The sequence below is a fragment of the Corapipo altera genome, unplaced genomic scaffold, assembly GCF_003945725.1.
Source record: "Corapipo altera isolate COAL_440 unplaced genomic scaffold, ASM394572v1 69, whole genome shotgun sequence".
In the NCBI taxonomy this organism is placed as follows: Eukaryota; Metazoa; Chordata; class Aves; order Passeriformes; family Pipridae; genus Corapipo; species Corapipo altera.
Genome location: NW_020884908.1, coordinates 2,124,958 through 2,149,811, shown reverse-complemented (window position 1 = coordinate 2,149,811; position 24,854 = coordinate 2,124,958). Strand labels below are relative to the sequence as shown.

General features: G+C 41.8%; 1 protein-coding gene across 1 annotated transcript in view; it reads right to left on the bottom strand.

Annotated features, from left to right (window-relative positions):
• ARHGAP24 (Rho GTPase activating protein 24) overlaps positions 1–16,391 on the bottom strand; it is a 214,590-nt gene extending 198,199 nt beyond the window's left edge. The window contains exon 1 of the mRNA XM_027652834.1: positions 16,331–16,391. The gene's annotated coding sequence lies outside the window, so the exon portion shown is untranslated. The remainder of the gene's footprint in view (positions 1–16,330) is intronic.
• Positions 16,392–24,854: the final 8,463 nt, after the last annotated feature.

Here is a 24,854-nt window from a genome sequence, read left to right as displayed (position 1 = left end):
CTCCCAACTAATTAATTCCACTGTATGTGAAGAAATCATCCCATTTTTACAGTTTTATATTATATGACATCATCCACCATTACCAGGTCAAACCCAAAGATTTAAGCATATGAACAAACCTATGAACAAACCTATGATTGAAAAACCAGCAGTAATGATGAAGCATTTTTACCTGTGAACAATTAAACAAATTTTTATTCCATGAACTGCATGACTTTGCAGGAAGTTTTCCTCTTTCAGACTGCAGATTGTCACAGACAAGTGAAATTACCATAAAACTGTATTCCACATTTTTCAACTCACTAACTTTATACCATACTTAGATAACTAAGTTTCCTGATTCTTGTCATACCGGTATGTGTTGCATTTTTCTCAACAATACTTTTTCTGCCCTTTTTTGGGAGTTCAGTAGATATTGAACACAACATAAACAGAAGCCTTTGCTTGGGAAAAAAATTACATCAGCTCAGCTATCAAAAGCTCACAGCAGATGTATCTTCAGGTAATGAACCAGATCCCTCATGCAAACAGAATGTCGAGACACTGTCAGCAACACTAAGGATAACAACAACAGTAATAAGTCCAGTGGTAATATCTTTTTTGAAAGGAAGATGTGTCAAAATATATTGGTAAAATAGTATGGATTTGGAGCTGCTAATATTATCCTCTACAGTAGGTCAACATACTGAACAACAGTAAATCCAAAAAAAAGCACAGAAGGCACATTAGTATCCACACCTAACTGTTCCCCATTTTTTGCATAGCAGTTGCTGGGTTTTCTAAGGTCTCTGGCAATTTTTAAGAACCTGTATGGAAGGCAACGTGACAAACTGCAAAATATACTGCTACAAAGAGAGGACAGGAGATGATCAGTGGAAAGGACCCACAATTTCACCACATCTCATGAACATGCCCACCCTAAATCTGTTAATGAAATTATCACAGCCCTCTCCTGTATTAAACCTGTGCCATGACACCACCTGACTGAATGCACACAGTAATGAAATGTTATTTTTTCTGGTCTGTTGTACATAGAGACTGCAATTACAACCAGCTCTCAGCTTGTTCTTTGTCATCTCTAGAGAACGTTTTTCATTTGCCAGCCCTGCACACCCACAAAGGGGCCAGTCAAAATCTGAATGTCAAAAATTTGCTCTTATTATAGTATGTTTGTATTCAGCTGTCACACAATCTTAGAAGAGTTCATTGTATCCTGATAACAACTAAAACTTCTCTGATACACAGCTTGTCCATTTTAGCTTAAAAGAAACCACCACAAAATTAGCATAACTGCAAGAAACTCTAAGTTATCCTGAAGACCTTCACTACAAGCTAATTATCGAGAAACGACTGAACCATTCATAACATAATTTCTGATTTTTTTAAGCTTAAGCCTATTTATATGGCTTTTAAAATACTGCAACATATCCTAAGTGACAACAAGAAATCATGGATGGCTAACTAAAAAGATGGGGGACTCATTTTCATCGCTGATCAAAAAAAAGCAGGAGTTTCAAGTTCACCATAACATCTAAGACAATTCTCAAGGCACTAAAACACTTAAGATAATTTGTAACTCACTTTATTTAACTTCTTGTTCCCCCGCCCCAAATGCTCAAATTAATGCAGTATTTCTGTAAAATATCACCCTAACCTATTCAAAGTTTTCCCAAGTTCTATAGCAAGACATAATTCCGTATTTTGCTTGGTTGTACTTGATGTCTGTGACCAATAACACTATACTACGGTGTCTGCTGACTGATGGAGAAAATTTATTTTCTTGCAAGGGACCACTTGCAAATTGTCCACATTTAATATTTCCTTTTTGCAAACGCCTTAAAAAGTTTAACAGCAGTGTAGAGGCAGATGTTCATGCTACTAAATGCCATAAAGCATAACTATTAACAAGAAGCAAATACACTAAGTACCAGCGTGGGTAAGGTAAAGCAAAGTGGCGCAAAAGTTTTCTTCATTTCCTAACTTCACGGGAAAGTACTTCAACATTATTCTCCCATCTCTAGAACACCTAACATGAGAATTTTTTTCAACCCTGATTTACTGTTTCACAAAATTCATGACAGAAACAATCAGCCATCCTAATGTAACAACGGAGCACTAAGGCTTTAATGAAAGATGCTACTTAATAGTAAAGCATTATTTGTTTTTAATTCGAGATGTAATTTAAACCAATAGAACTGGCAATTTATATATATATATGCTATGTCATATAGTACAGTAAACAGAGTCAGTTAAAATATATATATATATATTTAGGCCACTCCAAGCAATCAGCAATTTCAATCAGCAATTTTACCGTGTGTTCTTTTGTCCTAGGATGGCAAATGATTATCTTCTGTCTCACCAACACTGTCTTGGAATTCAGTGACCTTTTTATGACAATGCGGTCAAAAATAATATATTTTCATGTAAGTTTTCAGCTGAACACCCAGTCTTTCTGCAGAGGTGTTTCAGCACTACCACCACCAAAAATACGACAAGTTGCAGCTTAAAAACACTCTTTGAAGAGCTCTGTAAAATTTTAACTGCTGGGTAAAGGAGGAGAAATTACAGCATTGTGTCCTGATTTCCACACTACTTTACTTCTTCCTACCTTATTAGGTTCAAAAATTCTGCAAATTATGGACTAGCCAAGAACACAGTTTCTTTTTGTTCTGCTTTCAATGAGTCTCAGAACAAACTATTTGCTCATATCAGTTTCCAAGCAATCTGTCTAGGCATCCAAGTCTATCAACTAGAAGAACCATTCAAGCCTGCTTGCTTTTAAACATACCCAACCCAAAAAGCTTGTTTAACAGGCCTGCCAGGCTCTGTGATTTATTTCTTGACATTTCCAATAAATCATCTTTTTGGTTCTGCAATAAGACTTCAACTCTTCGTTGTTCATCATTTATAGCAGACGCCAAAAAGCTGGTTTTGTGTGCTTCTGAAAACACACACACACAAAAATCTACTTTTTCTAGACCTCCAGCAGCACAAAGAGCTTGTTTCTGAGCTCAAGTTTTCATCCTATTTTTTTAAGCACAGGTATTAACTTCACACTAATCTAAAGAGGACTTACTTGGCTACCACCAGCTCCACACTTAATATATTTTCCAAGTTAGCACCCAAGACTGCTGTACTGTCATACCACAGACAATATTCAACACAAACTGTATGAAACTATCAGTAATCTCCCCATATAGAGGCATGCCTGCTAATAAAGTTCAGTAACACGCAAAGAGAAGTTTTCCATGAGAGAAAGGTGCAGATATAACAGGAAGTACATTTTTTTGAGTACAAGACTACTTTGCATAAAATGCATACAAACCATATCCGACAGTAGACCTCTGATCCCCAGCTAGGGACGAAAGGAACATATGAATCACTAAGAAACATGACAGTGTATTCACATTACAGTTCTCTATTTGAGATACAAGACAGAGGAAACCGGTCACACATCCAGTAGTCCATCATGTGGCACCTCCAAGGTTCAGGAGAAAATTCCGAACTTTTTCTCAAAGAAAAAAGTACAAAAACAATAGCAATTTTCCTGCAGCTCAAAAAAGAAACCCCTAGTGATTAAACTTTTACCACACCTACCATACTCTTTTTCCTGCAAGAGCCATGTTGTATGGAGAGCTGTTGGATATTTTATAGCACTACCAAGTATGACCTAACTTATATTATCTTCATAACTGCATAGTATCACAGGCCCCAGACACTCAAGTTTGGGTTTTTTTCTATACAATCCCTCCAGCCTGACTAAGGCACCCAGCTATAAAGCAGAGGAGGGTAATCAGCTCCCTAATGATGTACGTCATAGTGCCACAATGGTGAGCACAGTTACCAGAGCTAACTTTTCCTCACAAGTCTAAGCTTATGCAACACCACAGACTTGACCCAGCTGTACATTTTGAGCAGCATCACCTCCTACAAAACATCTGTTCTGAACTATGAATGTTTCTTATACACAGATCCTTCCTTTCCCCTCCAACAAGACTGGAGGCTCGGTGCACAGCCCAGCAGCACAGACCTGCCCCTGCCTGAGGAGGCACAACCACCTCTGACTAGTCACTGGAGAAATAATCAGCTCCTCATGCCACATTTCCACATCTACCAACACATCACAACTGCTCTGTCCACAACTTAGCAGTCCAGCAGCACTATCAGACAAGTGGTCCGCAAATTAAAGTGGATCTATTCCCTACAACTCCACAGCAACATTTCAGTGATAACTGCCTGCTTTTCACATCCTCGGCAATGAAACCGCAAAGGCACACACCTCTGAAATCTCTCAGTAGCACTGCTTGTATCCCATTATTTCAGTTTTTCCCCTGCCACTTTATTAGTGTGACCTTTTCTTTATTGTTTCATTGTCCTAGGTTCATTTGGTGTTTGGTATAACAACACAGACTAGAAATTATTTCCTTTACTCGGTATTTCCACCAGGTATCATACAGTAATTTTTCATTACTTACTGGACACCTAAGTAAGGTACAAAATACTTACTACATAGTCATATATAGACTAACAATAACTAATATGTTCTTTTGGCTAAGATACCATTTTCTAGTAGACCTTGTGACAGGAAGAAATGGTAAAACTCACGTTTCTCAGCCTTCCTGTGGGTGCTGGGAGATGAAGATCTCCGCAGCAGCGTCCCAGCAGTGACACCATCAAACAGGATGCAAACGTCTGAGGGGAGTCTGAGCATTTAGGATTTTTTTTAATGTTAGCAGAGGATCACGACTGTGCCGAACTCGCCTCCTGCACTTTTCCACTTGCCAAGGAAAGGTGTCAGGAGCTACATAAATCTGCATTGTACAGCAGTGCTGCACAGAGGATTAATCTCATTACGTGATAAAGAGTCTTGATGCCGAAAGTGCCACGTGCTGCACACTCAACTGGCTGCTTTAGTCCTTTCCTGGTGTCAGCCAAGAGCACTGTGAGCTTTATGTGCCCAGGCTGACAGAAGGCACGTAAGAGGTACACCTGGTAATTCAGGACATACAAACGGGGGAACAGCCAAACGCAAGACACTTGAGCGTGTCCCTGAGAACCTGCCAAGCTCCCCAGCTTAATGCATCGTCCATCACAGCTGCCCCTGCTTCTTCCCAAAAGTGCCCCTCTCCCCTTCGGCCTGGCAGAAGGCAGCATGTGAAGGGACCAATGTGGTTACTCCCACACAAAGACCCACAGACCACTGCAAAAGGCAGAGCCAACAACCACTTCTCAGTGTGGTAAAGCCTACCAGTAATAGCTGACCAAGTCAGGAGCCGAATCATCATGGCAAGTGGCCAGAATTGTTTGTAGCATCAATGCTAAAACTTAGCAAATTCTTCAAAGGAAGAGGAAGGGACAGGGACAAGGGAGGCAGGCAATTGTAGGTGACTCCCTTCTGACAGGAACTGAGGGCCCTTGTATGCTGACTATACCCATCCCACAGGGAAGTCTGCTGCCTCCCTGGGGCTTAGGTAAGAGATATTACTCTCTAGGACTAGGAGACTGCCTGGACTGACTCAGCCCTCTGATTATTACCCACTTCTAGTTGTCCAGCTTGAGGCTGGGGAAAGTACTAGCCAGTTTACGTGGCACCAGTCCTGCTGGTGACAGACAGGATTCACCTGTCCCAAAGGCAAAAAAGGAGGAGACTTTAATTTGCTGGATACGCAACATAGCAGAGAGAAGGCAATCTAGGAGGTTCCTGAAGTGTGTGGAAGATAATTTCCTGACACAGCTGGTGAGCGAGCCTAGTGGGGTGGAGCCCTGCCAGACCTGCTGTTTACAAACAGAAAAGGGCTGGTGGGAGATGTGGTGGTCAGAGGCCACCTTGGGCACCACAAACTGATAGAGATTTAAGTTCTTGGTGAAGTAAGAAGGAAGGGGGTCAACAAAACCTCTACCTTGGACTTCCAGAGAGTAGACTTCAGCCTGTTCATGCCACTAGTTCAGAGATTCTCTTGGGAAACAGGCCTTAAATACACAGGGGTCCAGGATGGCTGGACATTCTCTAAGAAGGAAATTTTAAAGGTGCAGGAGCAGGCAGTCCCTATGTGCTGAAAGATTAACATGCTGAAAGACAGCAGAGAAGACGACCAGCCTGGCTGAACAGTGAGTTTTCACTGGAACTTGGGGAGAAAAAAAAGACAGTTTATGACCTTTGGAAGAAGGGTAGAGTACAAAGTACTCAGGAAGAGTACAAAGATGTCATAATGTCACATAAGGAGAAAGTTAGAAAGACGGAAGCTCAGCTAGAACTCAATTTGACCACTGCTGTGAAAGACAATAAAGTGTTTTTATAGACACATTAACAACAAAAGGAGGTCCAAGGAAAATATCCATCCTTTACTGGATGTAGAGGGGAATATTGTCACCAAGGATGAGGAAAAGGCCGAGGTATTTGATGCCTTCTTTGCCTCAGTCTTCAACAGAAAGACTAGTTATCCCCAGGGCAGCCACCCTCTAAGCTATGAGAGAGGGATGGGGAGCAGAATAGACCCCTTGCAATCCAGGAGGAAGGAGTGACCTGCTGTGCCACTTAGATGCTCACAGGTCTATGGGACTGGATGAGATTCATCCAAGGGTACTGAGGGAGCTGGTGGAAGAGCTCACCAAGCCACTCTTCATCATTTATCATCAGCCCTGATTCACCAGGGAGGTCCAAGACGACTGAAGGCTGGTCAGTGTGATGCCATCTGCAAGAAAGGTAGGAAGGAGGATTTGAGGAACTAAAGGCCTTTCAAACTGACCGTGGTGACCAGGGAGGTTATGGAAGTGATCATCAGGACAACTAGGGAATCAGGTCCAGCCAGCATGGGTTTAGGAAAGGCAGGTCCTGCTTGACCAACCCAATCTCCTTTTATGAGCAGCTCACTTGCCTAATGGATGAGGGAAAGTCTGTTGGTGGGTAGTATACCTGGACTTCACTAAAGCCTTTTATACTGCCTCCCACGGCATTCTCCTGGAGAAACTGGCAGTCCATGGCAGTCCCAAAAGCTCAGAACTGGGGCCAGTCCTGTTTAATATCTTTATCAATGATCTGGATGAGGGGATCAAGTGCACCCTTGGTAATTTCACAGACAATACTAAGTCGCACAAGAACATTGATCTGCTGGAAGGTAGGAAGGCTCTGCAGAGGGATCTGGACAGGCTGGATTGATGGACAGAGGCCAGTTTTATGAGCTTCAGCAAGGCAAAGTGCTGAGTTGTGCCCTTGGGTCACAACAACCCCCTGCAGTGCTACAGGTTGGAGAAGAGTGGCTGGAAAGTGGCCCAGCAGAAAAAGGCCTGGAGGTGCTGCTCAACAGCAGCTGAACATGAGCCAGTGTGCGCCCAGGTGGCCAAGGCCAATGGCATCCTGATCTGTATCAAAAATAGTGTGGTCAGCAGGACTAGGGAAGTCATTTTACTTCTGTACTCAGCACTGGTACACAGCACCTTGAGTGCAGTGTCCAGTTTTGGGCCCCTCACTGTAAGAAAGATAATGAGGAGCTGGAGCATGTCCAGAAAAGGGCAATGAAGCTGGTGAAAGGTTTAGAGAGTAAGTCCTATGAGGGACAGACGAGGGAGCGGGGGGTGTTTATCCTGGAGGAAAGGAGGCTCAGGGGAGCCCTTATTGCCCTCTACAACTGCCTGAAAGGGAGTTGTGGCAAGGTAGGCGTTGGCCTCTTCTCCCAGGAAACCAGCAACAGGACAAGAGGTCATAGCCTCAAGCTGCACCACGGGAGGTTGAGGTTGGAAATCAGGAAGAATATTTCAGTGAAAGGCTGATTAAGCATTGAAACAGGCTGCCCAGGGAGGTGGTGGAGTCAGCATCCCTGGAGGTGTTCAAGAAACAACTGGATGAGGCACTTGGTGCTATGGTTTAGTTTGCACGGTGATATTTGGTCAAAGACTGGACTTGGTAATCTTGAAGTCTTTTCCAACCTAAATGATTCTACTAAGTGAATTAATAGCTGGCTCATTACAGGACAGAATCATCACAGTGAATATAATAAGCATCCTACTATGAGCATGTTGAAGTCAAGTATATTTTTGCCCTGGCACATGTTACAATACACGTAAAGTATTCCTAATGTTCAGAACTAGACTACTTTTTCACAGTTTGTCACATATGACAGGAAAGGATCTCCCAAATCATTAAGACCAACTTCTAAAACCCCATGGGAGCCAGCAACACAGTAACTTTTAGACAGTGAAAAAACACCATCAAAACAGTTATTTTAATATTTCCCCTCACTGCCAACCCAGTATTTCCAAGACTACTCAGGAACTCCTTACTCTGCTAGAATTTTCTTTTTCATCCCAGCACACCCATGGACAGTTTACACCAATTTACTTCTGCATTACCACCCAAAATAGTCCTGCTCTGTCCCTGATGCTTAGCCGCTTGACATATTTATGTGCCAAGATTAAGACTGCTATCTCATTTTCAAAGAAGACACAAAGCCAGGCCTAATTTTCTCTTAAGAAACAAGACTGAAGCATGGTTGGTTAAGTCTAGGCAGCAGACATCACACTCATCCCAGGTTACATGGAAAATTAAACAACCCAAAAGCACCAGGTCCCTTTTGCTTACAGACAAATATATATTTTTTTTTTTAAGTTTTCATTACTCAAAAACACTACTTATAACATGCCTTCTTACAGCTTCTTCCTGCTTACTTACTTGTGTCCCCCAAGAGAAAAATCCAACCTAAGAAAGCTGCTGGTATCAAGACAGAGATCTCTATTTACACAAATACATGTTTTCCTAAATATTATTTATATATACTTCTGGAGGATGAAGTTAACTGACTCCAATTTGAGCTGTGTATTCTCCAAGGAGGAGAAGGGGTTTCACCATCATGCACCAAATATTAATGTTTTGCATTCCAATTAATTTACTGACTTTTGAAGAATTTTTACCTGAGCTGTATTCTCACTGCCATATAACAGAATTGTATTTGCTTTTATTTAAACAGTGAATAAATCTGTCTTACATATGAAGAGTAAGTCCTCAGTCTCAAAATCAGTTATTGACTGGGGGGGTGGGGAGTGTTTGCTATGATGTTTTCATTCTGAAATTTCACTTTTAGCCACAGGGCAGAGCTCTGTCAGAACAGGCTTTTTGACTAGTACTTTTTCTATTCACTTCTAAACTGAGCAAATTTGACACTGAAGTTGGGTCAATTTGGGTTCCAGCAATGCTGGAATTGGTAAATCCCAATTTACCACAATCAGATTCTGATTCTCAAAGACCATTTGCAAAGCTCCCATTTTAGGACTCTTCCATTCAGCTCTACAGAGCCTAAGAAGGCCTTGTACTTACAAACATAAAGTAAGAATTCGGTCCTTTCAAAAGAAGGTACATCACTTATCTCCAAACTAAAAGGCATTGCCAGTTTTCCCTTTCTCCAGGCAGGCCCTTTAATATTTCTCTCTCAGTTTCCTCACTTCTTAGGAGAAATTTAAAAAAAAAAAAAGAAACTAAACATCTGTGGGAACAGCTGCACAAATATTGTAACCGCCAGAGAAAAGATTTCTTTCTAGCATCCAGGATTTCTGGGTTTGTGTTTTGCAATACCACTTAGTAGTGGATAACCACAGTGACTATCCAGGCATCTAACACGCAATTTCGATCTCAATCACGGATAAGAGGTAAAAGCTCAACATGAGTCCACCACAGACACACAAACACACAGAGAAAACAACCATAAACCCAAACCCTTGAAAGAAGTGTCTAGAGGCTCCACCATATAAAAGCTTATACAGCAAGTAGGCTGCTTTCTCTGACTTCCGGACAATCAAAATTCCATGGTAGGTAGTTTACAATTAAAAGCAAATGTAAAGCACAGCTTTTTCCTTCATTGTTATCTCATCTGTAACAACAGTAAGACCCCAAATTACTCAGCATGCTTTCCAAGACAACACTTTGAAATTAGCAACTATGTCATTAAATAAATAGATTTCCAGAAGTCTGTCTTCATCTCCTAGATACCTGTCTGTGTTCACATACGTGTCTTTTGAACTGCAGCAATCTGTTACACTCCAACAGGAATGTAACAGCATTAACAATGAGCTTTACTGTGCTCTGTGCTATATGTTGATAACTGCACAATTCTTATTTCCCAGTCCAAGCCCAAGTACATAAACTGAATGTGATTAAAACACTATCACAGTAGTAATCAACTAAATTAAAGTAGTCAGTTCTAAATACACATAGCCATGGTAGCAACAAGATCTTGGAGCTACTATACAATGCACAGTTCATTTGGGATTTACTGCAACTTTTTTCCCCCCTAAAAAAGAAAAGAAAAGAAAGATTTATCAACCAATTTGGCCATGGGGGGTAGTCGCCACATCCAGCAGATCCGCAGAGTAGGATCTGAAGAATGAGAAGTAAAGCAAATTGCCTGTAGCCTCTGCATCATTATTATTTCTCAAGCAACTCAAGAGGGGCCTTAAGCATACTTTAAGTCACCCTTGACTGTAGTACTCTCCCATTTGCTAAACAGTCATTTAGTATGCTGGGGTTGCTGGAGCACAGTAGCACTTCAGCTTCTTCATTTTCCATCTCTACAGTGCCAGCTGTCAAGCTGGGTGTGGAGAGAAAGACTTCTTATTTGACTAAGCTCCAGCATGCTTCAGGGGGTCTCTGCTCCACATGTGATCCATTCCTGTAACTCATTTTCCAAATAGTCATCCTGTGAGATGGTGCCTACACATTCCCACAGCACTACTTGGAAACAAAGCTGTGATCTTTAAAAATCAAAAGCACAAAGATTCATCACAACTTGCTTTGCAACACCCACACTTACCCTTCTTTATATCCACACATTTCCAGCTGAAGAAGGTAAGCCTTCATGTATAGCAATGGTCTGCTGTGGTCAGTCAGCTCCTTTCCATCAAGCTCCAAACAGAGTATCAGAACTTCTTCCCCCCTACATAAGTAACACTAAAACAAAAGAGGGTCAAAACTGGACAAACGGATGGCTTCCATGGGACAGAAAGAGCCCATCCAGGCCAGCATCCCATCTTCAATGTGATTGAAGTAAAACCTCAGAGACAAATGGGATAACTAAGACAAGCACACAGCAGTACTTTCAGCTAGTTACCCCTTAAAACTGGGTTTTTCCTTTACTAACCTCTATACTTTCTGGCAAGCATCTTAATTACACCTTACTTCCATCTCATGCTACCTCCTTTCACTTCTTTTGAGCCTGCCATCATCACTCCTGCATACACCCTGGGGTTCCTCTATTGGAAAACAAGGGAAGAACTAGTCTCTGCTTATCCACTGCCTGCCACTCGTTAATGCAGCCATCTCATCTCCAGGCTGAAACGTTCCTTCCTGCTGCACTGTTTCTTGCAAGAAGGAAGCTGTGCTGTCCTTTACCACTCTTGTCACCCTTTTTAAGATCTTTTCCAGCTTAAGCTGCCAATTACTAGAACTTTCCTCCCCTGGTGTCACTGTTATCCTTCTTCACATTTTTTTTCTCACAGCAGAGCATGTGGTGGTTGGAGGAGGTTAAAAAAACAGCTAGAAAGGCAGCTTATGGAAAATGCAGGATGCTGCTGCTGGAGCTGACGTTGAGTCAACTGAGTAAGGATTAACTGGAAGGCTACTTTCTCCGACTACTAAAGGAGCACTTTCCAAAACATGGAAATAGCTCAAAATAAGGGAATAGCCAACCTATTCTGGCCCAGACCCCACTAACCCATGAAAAAGTATGTTTGGTTCTCCCAGTTAGTGATTTCTAGAGGGATCTTACTGCCTCCCAGACACAGACATATTGATGGATTTTAGCATTTTACTAACACTTTGCGATTGTTCAATTTGATAGCCCAAGAATACTAGTCCACTTAAAGTTCTATTTTCTTTTTTTTAATTCCCATTCTAAAAGGAAAGGTAGATGTGGAAAAAGGACAACAGAAAGACACCAGCTGCTTCTTGGAAGTAACATACATGAAAAATGTCTTTGCTAAAAAGCTATTAATCATAATTGCTATTACAGAAAATTGCACAGAACTAAATATAGGAAAATGAAAAGCATTTCATGACAATAAACTGTTTACACACTACCAACAAATTCAACATGTGCTGCTGAGGTTTGTCTCATTGAGCCATCAAGCATGAAAGCCCCTCCAGACTAACAAGTACAACAGCAAACAACAGAAGTTTGTTGAAGTTAAAAACAATGAGCTCATGTGTTCCTTCAAGACCTCTGGTTTGATGGAGCATGACATTTTCATTAAGAAAGCCCAATCAAACAAGAGCTGAGCCAGGCAGACAAAATTAATTCAAATATTCAACAGATAAGTCAAAGACCATGACCATAAACAAAAAAAAAAAGCATCACACTGCAGGTGGTTTCTAGTCTCAAAGCAACTATCTTATTTGCAGTGTAGCAAATGACTTGGAAGAAAAGAGAAGAAGAAGAAAAAAAAAAAGATCATGACTGAAAAACTGTGCAGGTGACAAATACCAAGGAAGCCATTATGTACAAAGAGGAAAGGCGACTGACAGCCAGTCTGTCTGTCTGTCTGTGCACCAGGCTGTGTCTTCTTGCTCAGCAGGTGCACAAGTTGGGAAGAACTGACAGCACCTGAGAGCATCCTCATGAAGGAAAAACTGAAGTCCCTGTTCAACACAACAGCCCCATCTCTAGTGTCATCACAGGAATATTTAACAAGGAAAATGAAAGTATAAAGATCATCGTACCTCTGGATTTCACAGGACCTCACCCAAAACATTACCTCCAGCACTGGTTTTCAAACTTCTAGAAGCATTTTGGAAAACTGGAAACCATTTAAAAAATGTTGGAATAATTAAAGAATGGGAGAAGATAACGAAGAAAAGAAGAAACTCTATTTTCCACTTTTACAAAAAGCAGATAAAGAATAAGATAGTAACTCTAAAGGAAGCAGAAGTTTGGATAAAGAAGGCTATTAAACATACAAAAGAGCTAATAAGAACCAGAGCTAACAAAGTTGGTGGTCAAAACCTGGCAGGAAAGCTGACTAATGACAATTACATCAAATGGATATTTTGCAGAGTATTCAGAGTCTATCAAGTGATTTTCTGTTAGCAAAACAGGATATTTTTCCAAACTAAATGATCTAGCTTATAATAGAAGCTAATCAGGGACCCTTATGGTTCATTTTGAATCCATAATCAATTACATACAAAATCCATGTGCAGCTTCACTCCAGTCCTTACCATCCACACTTTGATCACCCAAATGTAACTAGCAAAATGGTGAAGCAGAAGGAAAAAGTCAGAAAACATACAAGAAGCTGTAGAATAAGAAGTTCTCAACATGCAGCTCCTCACACCAAGATCAGACACCTACACTCTGGTTGCCACAGCTGGTTTGCAGGCACGTTCGGAGGGTACCTACTGGAAGCAAAGAGGACAAAACCAGAAGACTTGGGAGGCATCAGATGCTGGCTGTCCTGCTGAGGTTGGGCTACCATAGGGACCAAAGAGTGCTGCTTCCTAACACCATCCAGCTGCTCCTGGGAGCTCATGCACAGATCCCTTGCAAGGCAGCCTCTTCTGGCTCCCACAGTACCAATGCCACCAAAGGCTGTATGCCCTTCCCACTGATATAAGACTGGGATTTCAGCACCATTTGATTACAGCTCTGCAACTGAAGAGCCTTTATCTGCCTCAACGCAGGATTTGTTGATGTCTGCTATGCTGCTGAAGCACATCCATTTTTGAGTCGCCTGCTGAATGCTTTCAATAAAAAAAGTACAACCTAATAATAACTCTCTAAATAAATGCAGGCAACAACTATAAAAAAACAATTCTAACTTGAAATCCTTGGTTTAGCATAATAATAAAGTAACATACACTAAATCTTATCACTCCCACTTTCAAGAGTCTTACATGAAGGAAGATAATCTAAGCTGGAAATTTGGCCTCTATTGTCTTTTTAAGTTTCTATCCCCCAAGACTGGCAGTGGAGTAAGAAGTTGCATTAAAAGTTGTGTGTTTCCTTATCATCTGACACCATCAGTCACTCGCTCACCTTACCTGGAGTCTTCAATATTACAGAAAGCCAAGTTCCACACAGTAAACAAAGAAAACCTATACCAGATATGCTCCTGCAATGTTTTTCTTTGTTCAGAATGCCAAGAGAAGACAACCTTTTCTTTTTCTTCCTGGTTGGAAGCTAATAAACACTCACCCTCTCAAAACACTTTACAAGACAAATGTCCCCCCCAGTATGATGAAGTGTCACACTCTGTTTCAGGAGATTATTTAAAAAAAGTCATGTCAAGCATTCCCTCTGCCCCATACAGATAAAGCCAGTAAGTTATCATGGCTAGGCTTCCTGAACAAAGATTTGGGAAAGGCTCTATCCACATTGGTTACATAGCCAGTAAGTAATAGCTCCAAGAATAAAGCATACTTCCAAAGGCTATCAGGTCACAATAAACACAAAAGAGCCTACAGAGAAGAAAGCTAAAGGTTGCAGATGCAAATCCCTTCAAACTACTCACCATGAATTTCAACTCCCCTTTTTTTTACCACCTAGTGTATTTAAAAAAGCCCCAGATATTGAATCAAGCAGCAAGACATGCTCGTGTGCTTTAGCTGCACATGGAGCTCACAGGAGTTTTTGATTCTGGTTGCTTCTGAAGATATGACCTTACAAACTACTACTTGTGAGGCCATTTCCTTAAAGGGATCTTAATTTCTGTCTTTCTAAAGTCCGTTTTTAGAAAAATGAACCTAGGTATAGGGTCATAAAAATGATCTCCATGCACCAGCCTGCAAACACAGGAGAGGCACATGTCTCAAAGAAACAACCCACAGCCACCCCTTCATTTGAGTCCAAAACCACATTGCCTTACAGTGCAAAGAAGACATGCTTTCCATATAGAATCATGTTTTTAGTTGAATTTTCTACATGGGTTTATATTTTTTGATTAATTACTGTCAGTTTTTCAGTTGGTTTGTTTTTTTCAGGGTGGACTAAACCTAGTTCCATTAAAGACTGAAAGTCAAGTAAAGAAACAGGGAAGAAAAAAACAGCTGAGAGACAGGACATCAAAGAAGAGGCAGACTTTAGATACCATGCACAAGGAAACATGAGTTCTGTGCACGTTTATTTTTAACATAAGTCACTGTCACATATTAGAAGATGCCTTTTGCAATAACAAAACCTGCCACAACATGTAAATTTCATGGGACTGGAAACAAGCACTTGACTCTCAATCCTTCCTTCTTCTACCTCTGGCTATAACTCTGCATGCCTTCTTTGAGTATGAGATGCCACTTAAATCCTTTTTAGCTGGGTAAAGATGCTTTGCCCCTTGTATTGATAAGTCCCAGTCCCTTAATTCTTACCTCATGCGGAATCCTTTTCCCCTGAACATACAGAAGTTATTGTCACCTTCTAGGTACAGAACTACTGCACGACAGAAAAACTTAACCTAACACCACCTTAATACCTGCTGATCTAATAAGAGTTATGATCATCCTTTCCCAGCAACCATGCCACTTAACACAGACAAAAAGAATTTAGATTAATATTAGATAAATTCTGTGTTATGACATCACTCTTCTACATATTCAGTTAATCTGTTTTCTTATTTCTACCTAAAAGGTACCGATCTAAAATAACCTCTGCTATTTATTTCCAGTCATCTGTTGTAAAAACGTTTTTAACATCATCAAACATGAATTATTTAATACTCTCCACCCTGTTGAAATAAGAAAACTCCCAAACTGACAACATACATGCACATTACTGCTAAGAAAGAGACAAATATTACATACGATTTCCTTCCCAGTGAAGGAAAATGAGAAGACAATTACTCCCTCATCTTAAAAAGAAATCCGCTCGGTGGCTCTAAAAATCCATGGAAGATTCCCTAACTCTTTTGTGATTACAGATTCCTTGTTGCTAAGTCTGTCCCAGGGAGGACCTTACCTCTCAAAGCCTGCTACAGACAGTTTTGCAGAAGGAGGAAGATTTTAAGACAACCATCACAAACCCAAGACACCCATTAACACGGGGATTGGCAGAAAGCACAAGGGTCTTTGACTCAAATATACTTAAGTCAACAAGTAGTCAGATCACACACATTCTGCCTGCACCCCTGAAACCAACAGAAAGGGATTCTGTTACGAAGTTATTTGGCACTGTCAAGAAATAACAGCACATAACATTTAAAGATGCCTACACACACACACACACTCGGCAGACAAGAACAGCTGTCACGCACACACACACAGCTGCTGCCACCGCTTCCCGGTCTGCAGCAGTAATTTGTCCTGCAAAGACCACACGGTTCTGTCACCCGGACAAAAGCGGCAAAGGCGACCCCTTACCCCGGTGTCGGCTGCGGCGCTGCCCCGCTCCGGTGAGACCCCCGGCGCTGCCCCGGCCCGGGGCTCCTACCGCCCGCCCGCAGAGCCGGCGAGCTCGCCCATACACGCGGCGGCTCCTCGGGGCACGCCGGGCAACAGCGACAGCTTATTTCGGCTCGGCTGCGCTCAGAAGTTTCTTTTCCTCCCGCCTCCCTCAGCCGCTCAGGCGACCTGTGCGCGGGCGGGGCCGCCACCATCACACGGGAGCCCCGCGGTGCCCGCCGGGGGCGGCCCACGGCGGCGGGCGGAGCGGCACCGCGTGTGTGTGTGATGTGTAATGCGTGTGATGTGTAATGTGTGTGATGTGTAATGTGAGTGCGTGAGATGTGCAGTGTGCCCGTGCGTGAGGGGTGCGATGTGTAACGCGTGTGCCGTGTTGCGAGGGCGCGGGGCCGGAGCGGCCTGCCGAGGGCCAGCCCTCGGGTTTCGGGTTTCACTGGCGGCTGGGCAGCCCCGGGGCGCGCCGCCGGCTCCGCTGCGGAAGGAACGCGGCCGCCTTCCCAGACGGTGCTGGAAATCCCAGCGACGCGGCGGGAGCGAGCAGCCGGGAGCCGTCGCGGAGGCTCCCTGCCCCCCCCCCTCCCCCCCCCGAGGGGACACCAGGCACCCCGAGATCCTACGCAGAGTTTTGCCGCCCCCTTCCCCTTGCTTTTATTTCTGTGGTGCATCTTTAGTCAGCTCGGCACACACTGAGTGCTCCCGACTCGTCCACTTCCAACAGCCCTGCGTCTCTGCGACTTAGCAGGAGGCTCTCTCTTTTAAGAGGGACTCAGGATTTTACTCATCCATAGACCTGTACAAGGGGGGGTCCAAGGGCCCAGCTCAGGTGCACAGCAGAAATCAGAGAGGGAATTATGGTGGAAACTCCAGCTGTAATTGGGTTTCGGGAGCTGCCGTTCGCTCCCTGAATGACATGACTGCTCCTGGGTGACTCAGGGAACATGAGGCTGCTCTTTTCCCCATACTCAGAGAGGGCAATGAACCCTCCGTCATGTAACCTCCGTCCTCCCTCCCACCGCCTCAGTCCAGCGCACCAGAACCCACAGTATTGGTTTCAGGTGGAAACACAACCTCTCTCGGAAAATCCTAGTTGCTGTGCTGCTGGTCTTTTCTTTCACATCCCCATCATGAAACAAAAAGCACTTTCTAGTACTGTATCATAATGAAATCATAAGAAAAAATTACTGTTAGTAATAGTTGAAGATGGCACAACATTGCACTTTCAAGCCCAAGCGGGGTTTTGGGTACTGTACACACTAAAAAAACTCTGTACATTTTCAGCTACACATAATACGCATGTGGTGTTCCTATAATGACTGGAGTTGGAAGATCTATAGAAGTTGAAAAAATACTTTGCATGACCCAGAATCTCAGCATCTGGTGAGTGCAGCTTGGACAGATCCAGACACACTCCCACCAACTTCCCTCCCATGACCCATTTCTTACAATTCTGTGTTTGCTGGTTCCAGCTCCACCCAACGTGAAAGCACTAAAAAAAATCCCGATTACTACAAGAATTAACTACAGCCTTTTGAAAGCAATCAGTTTTCTGATCTATTCATCAGATTTATGTGGTTTTTTTCAATAAATGAGGTCTGAAAAACATTTACTTACTGTAGCAGATGACATGTCATAGCTTGCAGCAGTATAATGGGATACCACTGCTCTGGAGAAGCTTCTACCTTTAACAGAAACAAAATCATTCAGCTACCTGGTTATCCATACTGAATCAAATTTCTGAACTCTGCCTCTCACTAGTGCTGTAAGAAGGACTGGGACCTGCAGCAGTCAGCCCAGATATCAGTGCATGAATGAAGGGGAATACCCAAGATGCTTCCCTCAGCTTCCCAGCTTTTTGTGAGATACCCAGCCAGAAAAGGGAATTAAGCAAGTCAGTCAGCATGAGGGCTGGTCCTTGCTCCTGTCCCTGGAAAAGAAATCCACAGAGATAAAACAAAGAGGAGGCAAAGTCATTCCTGTGATTTCCCTGCCAAATGCAGAGATTTGGCCAACAGAGGTCCTCAGCATCAGGGACAGCTTGCTGCACCCCACCAAAATACAGTTTCTTCCAACAACCATACCAGTCAGAAGAAGCCCCTGAGTCTTGCTAATTCTATGCCAGTGTGATTTTTATTTACTTTTTTTTTTTAAGAGTAAACAGGATATATAATACATGCCTGGTCAGGAAGAAAAAGTAAACATGCACAAACTTTAGATGGTGAGAAGGACAGAATTAAACACATGCACAGCAGGATACCTATGCTGGCCTTCGGTTTGCTTGGCTGCCAAATGCAGGCTCACAGGGAGAACAGCCAGAATGACATACTAGAAAAAACATTTTTTAATGGGCTGGAAAGCCTTCCACCATCAGGGACCTTGTGTGCTCTGATGAGGTGCCTGTACATATGGGAGCCTCACTTTATGCATCACAGTAATCGACATGATATAAAAACTCAGGTGCTTCTAACTTTTGTTTCTGCAGTTCTGTGCCTTTATTTGAACAACAACCATATTAAGACAGAAGACCTCTTGTTTAAATGTTAGGAAATTACTCTTCTGTTACTGTACTGTTCTCTTAAGAGAGAAGTAACCCCAGGGAAATTTCCAGCTACTGTAGAAAAAGGAGAGTGGCACAATGTACTTCCTAAGCACAGAGACACACAGGAAACAAGCTGCAGGGCAGGTTGGAACTGCTGGCTGCAGCAGTGGGTACACACAGACCCCCTGGTCCTGTGCCAGACCTGCTCGAGCACCACAGACAACTCACAGCCTTGTGCCCACAACACAGGTGCTTTCAAAAGCTGAGCTGCAAAGCCACTCATGTCTTTGAACAACTGCACATGTGAAGTCTGGCTATCGATACGTGATTACAACAATAACAATGAGGACAGCCTTTGTAGTCAGATTTCCTGCCTTACTTTGCTTACGGGTGGCCACTTGCTCCTGTTCTTTCTCTCTGCAGTGGTTATGGTTTGTTAGGTGATACCCTTGTAAAGTTGAGATTGAGACCATAAAACGAATTCATATTTGCAGCTGTACAGTTTCCTTTGTAAGATGCATTGAAGTCCTTCAGCCCGAGTTGTCTTTTGTACATGTACTTCAATATCCAGTCATTCACTAGCTACATTAGGGAAAAGTCAGTGGGAATAGGTCTATAATTGGAAACAGTTTATCCAACTCCATGCAATACACAATTAAGGCTAAGAAAAGCCTGGGTTGGTGCTGGTAGGTACCCAGCTCGTTTTCCATGCTAAAACTGCTCCTATCTAACTCCTTGGATACCAAACCTAAGAAGACAAAAACACTTCAAAGACTTGACCTTTGCATAGCAGGGAACTAAGATTTTGAATCCTTCCCTCTAGAAGAACAACACGTTTTTTCCAGAACATTTAATGACACAAACTAGAAACACTCTACCAAACAATCAAACAGGAAGGATGAAATCTGCATTTGTACCAGACAGTTTGGGCCTGCTCAAGCATGGAATACCCTTGGCCAGGTTCCAAAGGCAATTCCCCTCTCTGGGCAAACATGCTCCCCGGACGGGAGTGATCGCAGAGTTCCTTAAGTCAAGTTCCCTCTTCCTTGCTCATCTTATGGATGAAGAAATGGATCTGTAACTAATACCACCACTGAACTACTTACAGTCCACTGCTAAGCCTCTTGCCCTTAAAGCCTTTTACACCAGTGGAAGCAGCAAAACGACTTTGTTGCTCTGTGCTGAGCCTAACCTTCTCACCTGGTCACTGCAGGAGGTACAGCAAGTTATTTGTTTTAAATCTAGGGCTAAAGTTAATTGTGTGACACTAACACCTGAAGATACGTGCTGGACTGTTCTGACCTGCAGGAACACAAACAGCAAAAAAACCCAAATTGCATTGGGTAAGTCAGAGTTATTTTACAGGCCTTTTCTGATCTAGCAAGGATGGGCTTGCACAGCTTGTGGACTCCATATCTAACAGACTCACTCTTCCTCCATGTGTTCATGTGTGGATGTATATAACCACAGCCTTTGGAACACAGCTTCTCTGCAGGCATCTGTGCAGTCTGGTGAGAAAAGTGGCAAATGTACAAGCAAGCAGGAAAATATACTGGTTTTTTCAAGGTAACTAAACCCAGAAAGTGTCTGCTGCCCCTGCAGTTTCTATTGTCTAATAACAGCAGAGAAGACAGTACTGAATTCACTATATATTTCAGGAAATATCTTCCCATCCTATTCTCACTGATTGTGTTGTTCAATAGAACAAACTGGTCAGTCATTTCCCATTTTCAGGTTCACGGAAATCAATTCACCTTATCATTAACTCATTCACAGATGAAATCTGTCATATTCCTCCAGTGCCTGCATTATTTTGGAAGATGCAGTATTTTTTACTAGTTTGACTTTTATTGGATATTTTTGAGTACTTGCTCACCACAATTTCCTTTGTTTATCCAATATTACAGTTGTCAATAAGAAAAGAATTGGAATTTCATATAGCAAGTTTCAGCAAAATTAAAAGTCCCAAGGTAGAAAAGACAACCACAGTTCACTGAATTAATATACTGCTTTATCATTAGTCCTCAGCAAGAAAAGGACAAGCCACACTCAGAAATAATTAACATCTTGAAAAGTGGCTTAAATCTCTACTGTTTCCATGGGACAGAGTCTGCAAGATGTTTCACAAATAAGTAAAGCTGCTTACACTAATAACCATAAAGCAGAGACATGCAAGTGCTCAGAGACAGGGTCAAAACCTGACACATCTTAAAATGGTTTGAAAAGTGGAAGATCTTCCTTACTCGTGGAGGAAATTTCTACTCATAGTCATCAAGAATGTTTGAATACTTTGTGCGTCTTCAAATCTATAAAAAATCTAGATGTCCCACAGGCATCCAACCATTTTAACATTCACTTCCCCCAACTGCAGCAAAATATTCCCCACCAGTTTGTAGATTTTTCTGCTTTCCCTGCCTTATAACTTGCTCCATCCCTGTGCTTGGCAACTGAACCTCACATGCAACAACAGTTGAACTCAATATCATAATTCCTAACTACATGTTCTGTTTTCCAGTCTAGACAACTGGGACTAATGTAGGATTATTAAGATGTGTGCATCATACATCAAATCACATAGAAGAACCATAATACTCGATTTAAAAAAAAAAAAAAAAAAGGGTTTTACATCTCTTCCCTCTTCCTTTCTGTGCAAGTGCTCAGAATAACCTCATGTTTAGCTTGGATGTCAGTATTCAGCAGAGAATTTCTCCTCCTCTTTTAAGAGCCCAAACAATTTTATCTGGTCTACTTCCTCCAAGTCCAGATTGTTGAGTTTAGAGTTGTACTGAAAACATGAAAAGCAAACCAAGGTTGTTCTGGACACACAGAAGGAAGCTGATTCCAGACTGAAGCAAAGACAGTCACCCACGCAATCTATGCTTCAAATTATATTAATTTCTTAGAACTTAAAAAGTGCTAGAAGACACAGAATAGAGCTTTAGTAGATATAGTGATGATTTATAGTGTAGTAGATCAATGCAGAAATGTAGAAATGGACAAACAACATCAGGAACATCAACACAAGGCTTTAAAACTAATGTTTTTGTTTAAGCACTCACTGATTACAAGACTGACTCTTTTACAAGGCTGTTGCCAGGATCTCAGATCAGATCTGATTTTATGCCACTTGGCTTTGATTTCCTAAACATCTTCTAATTTTGCTCCAAGATTACTTTGGAATTAGCCCTTACTAGCGTAAACATACTATTCTTTCCCAGCCATAAAGCTGATTTCATTTGGACTCACAGGACAGGCGGAAGGCAACTGACCTTTTGTCTTTGGTCAGAAGCACAGAACACAAGACACATGAATATCCCTGCAAGGGATGGCAGCAGGTAGGGAGAAATAAAAATAAAAATCCCCTTCCTAATGTATTTGTTCCAACAGTGAATCTTGATTTACTGTTCTAAGTCAAAGCTCAAGTCAGTAAATTCTAGATCCTGTTTGCACAGGAGAGTTTAGAACAGAATGTTTTACTTTTGTTCCTTTCTATACAGAGAGTACAACCTTCAAATACACAGATAGCATGAATTTTCTTCCCAATTTGACAATGGAGATTTTAGAGAGTGATTAGTTCCATGCAAATATAATGTTAGGGGTTTTTTTTAATATATTAAAAAAAAAAAAAAGATGGGATCTTCCTAGAAGCTGAAATTCACATGGAAATAAAAACTATTTAGCCTGTCCCTCTTGGGAACACTGACATTGCAAAACAAGATTTCTTCCCTTTAGAAACTAACACCTACACTATATTCTGTGGTACATTACATAAAATTCCTTGATTGTCTATTTAGCAGCTTCAGCAGCCTAGCTGAAATGAGTAAATCCAAAAATACTGGGTGTCAGGATTTATTTTTGGTGATACACTCATAACGTATATACACAAGAATGCAAGCAGAACTTAATATTATAGTTATGTTCCTGCTAACCAGTGTTTAAATGCATAGTCTCACCTACTCAAAGATGCAGACTGAGCAATTCCACTTCCATAAGCAATGTATCAGTAGTTGCAGTAGAAAAGTAGTAGGAAAAAAGCAGTAGAAAGTAAGCAGTAGGGAAAAAAAAAAACAAGCTAAAAAAGTTCAGAGGGGTTCACCACTGGCCAAGCAATCTTCTCGAGTCACTAGGAAGGGAATGTTACTCATCAACAGTAAACAGGAGTTCCAGTTTACATTGCCTCTCAGTAGGCTAGATGGAAAACCAGAAACATCCATCCCATAAAGCAGCAGTAAATTTACAAGGGAAAACCAGCACCCCACAGTGAACCTGACTGCAGGAATAACTGCATCAGATGTCATGAATTTAACACAGTTAAGCCAACAAGTAAAGAATTCAGAAACCCCTCAACAATGAAATTATGTTCCACTGTGTCTGTATTTTACAATTTCCATGATTTCTAAGGAGATGTCTGCACACCCTGTCCAGAGGGCACTCATTCACCTGACTGTCAAGGCTGATCTCTGAGTAGAAATACGAAAACACCACAAAGAGCACTACCCTCAGGCGACCATGTACTCCTTCCTATGCTTTCTTGTAACAAAAAGCTTTTACAGCAAGTAAAAGGGCAGGTACAGTTATTGCACAAGGCACAATTTGTGTCCATTTGAAAATGCTCGAGTCCAAATCTATCACACCAACTACTTCTGCTGACACCTGCAGCAAAACATCACCCTCTGAGTCAGTCACTGCTGTTACATCAGTAAAGAACAAGCATCGAGGAGGGTAGGAAGTCAGTGTCTCAAACAACTTTCATTAGGAAATAAATGTCTGTATTTTTTAGTTGAAAAAAACTAACACAACCACTGCGCTGTAGTTTGCCCTGGTGGCACATGGAAAGGAGGAATCTAACAATACCAATGGTTAACATGAACATAGATTCCTCGAGGTCAGGCCCAACCTGCTGGACTGCAGCTCTGAAGAGTGACAAGCCCCATTGTATGAGCTATATTATTTAAGGTGCAAAGGGCAACAGAGGTAACAGGAATGTGACCAGATCAAAACAAAAAACAAGAGAGCAAAAACTAAAGACAATTGTTACAAAATTTGCCCACAAAACACTCTCCTGCACAAGACAGCAGGCTTTATCTCAAGGACAAATTAGACATTTTGGTCCTGAAGACTTGGATAAGGCAGTAAAAAACTCACACATAGTGCTTTTTGATCAGCTTTCATTAGTGAGCAGGGTGATGGAAACAAATTACTCTGTTCTATATTACTGAAGGATTATTTTGAAGAATGCATCAAAAAGGACCACTAAAATGTCTTGAATTCATCCAGTAAAGTTACTCTGTCAAGACTGTTATTGTCAGGACTTGCACAATGCCTTATAAATGGAACATGCCATTTCCCAGATCGTGCAAATCTCACCTTTTCACAGACTTTTTTCAAGGTGCAATTACCCTTTCGAGTGTCATTACATCATCGTGACAGCAATTATCACAGGTTAAATGTCTTCAATATATGACACTTGCACAAAACCTGGACCTTCTGTCACTAACACATTGTATGCCAGGGGAACCTCAGTAATTTTCAGAGAGCTTTGGTAAAGCCACAGATTATTTAGTTAAGGATATTGCCTGCAACATATATGTTCTACAATACTTTAAGTGTAATCCTGGTATATCCATCACCACTTCCTTCAGGGAGAGATGCAAGTAGACTACATTAGGGGCTGATAACATCCAACATCTTCCTACTTCAACAAATGTTTCCAGATAAATTATCATTTCCTACCCCTGTGAATAGCTTACCTTGTCAGTGTGCCATGGACTAATATATCATGATGTGTTAATATTACTGATTTGCATCTACAGTGGACGATATTTGTTTATTTCCTCAAAATACTTCTAGGAGACTCACTGGCTTTTTGTTAAAGTTATGACTGCATTCTTATTACCCTAGTAATGAAAATACATTTACTAAGGTTGCTGTTGCTTTCTTTCATTT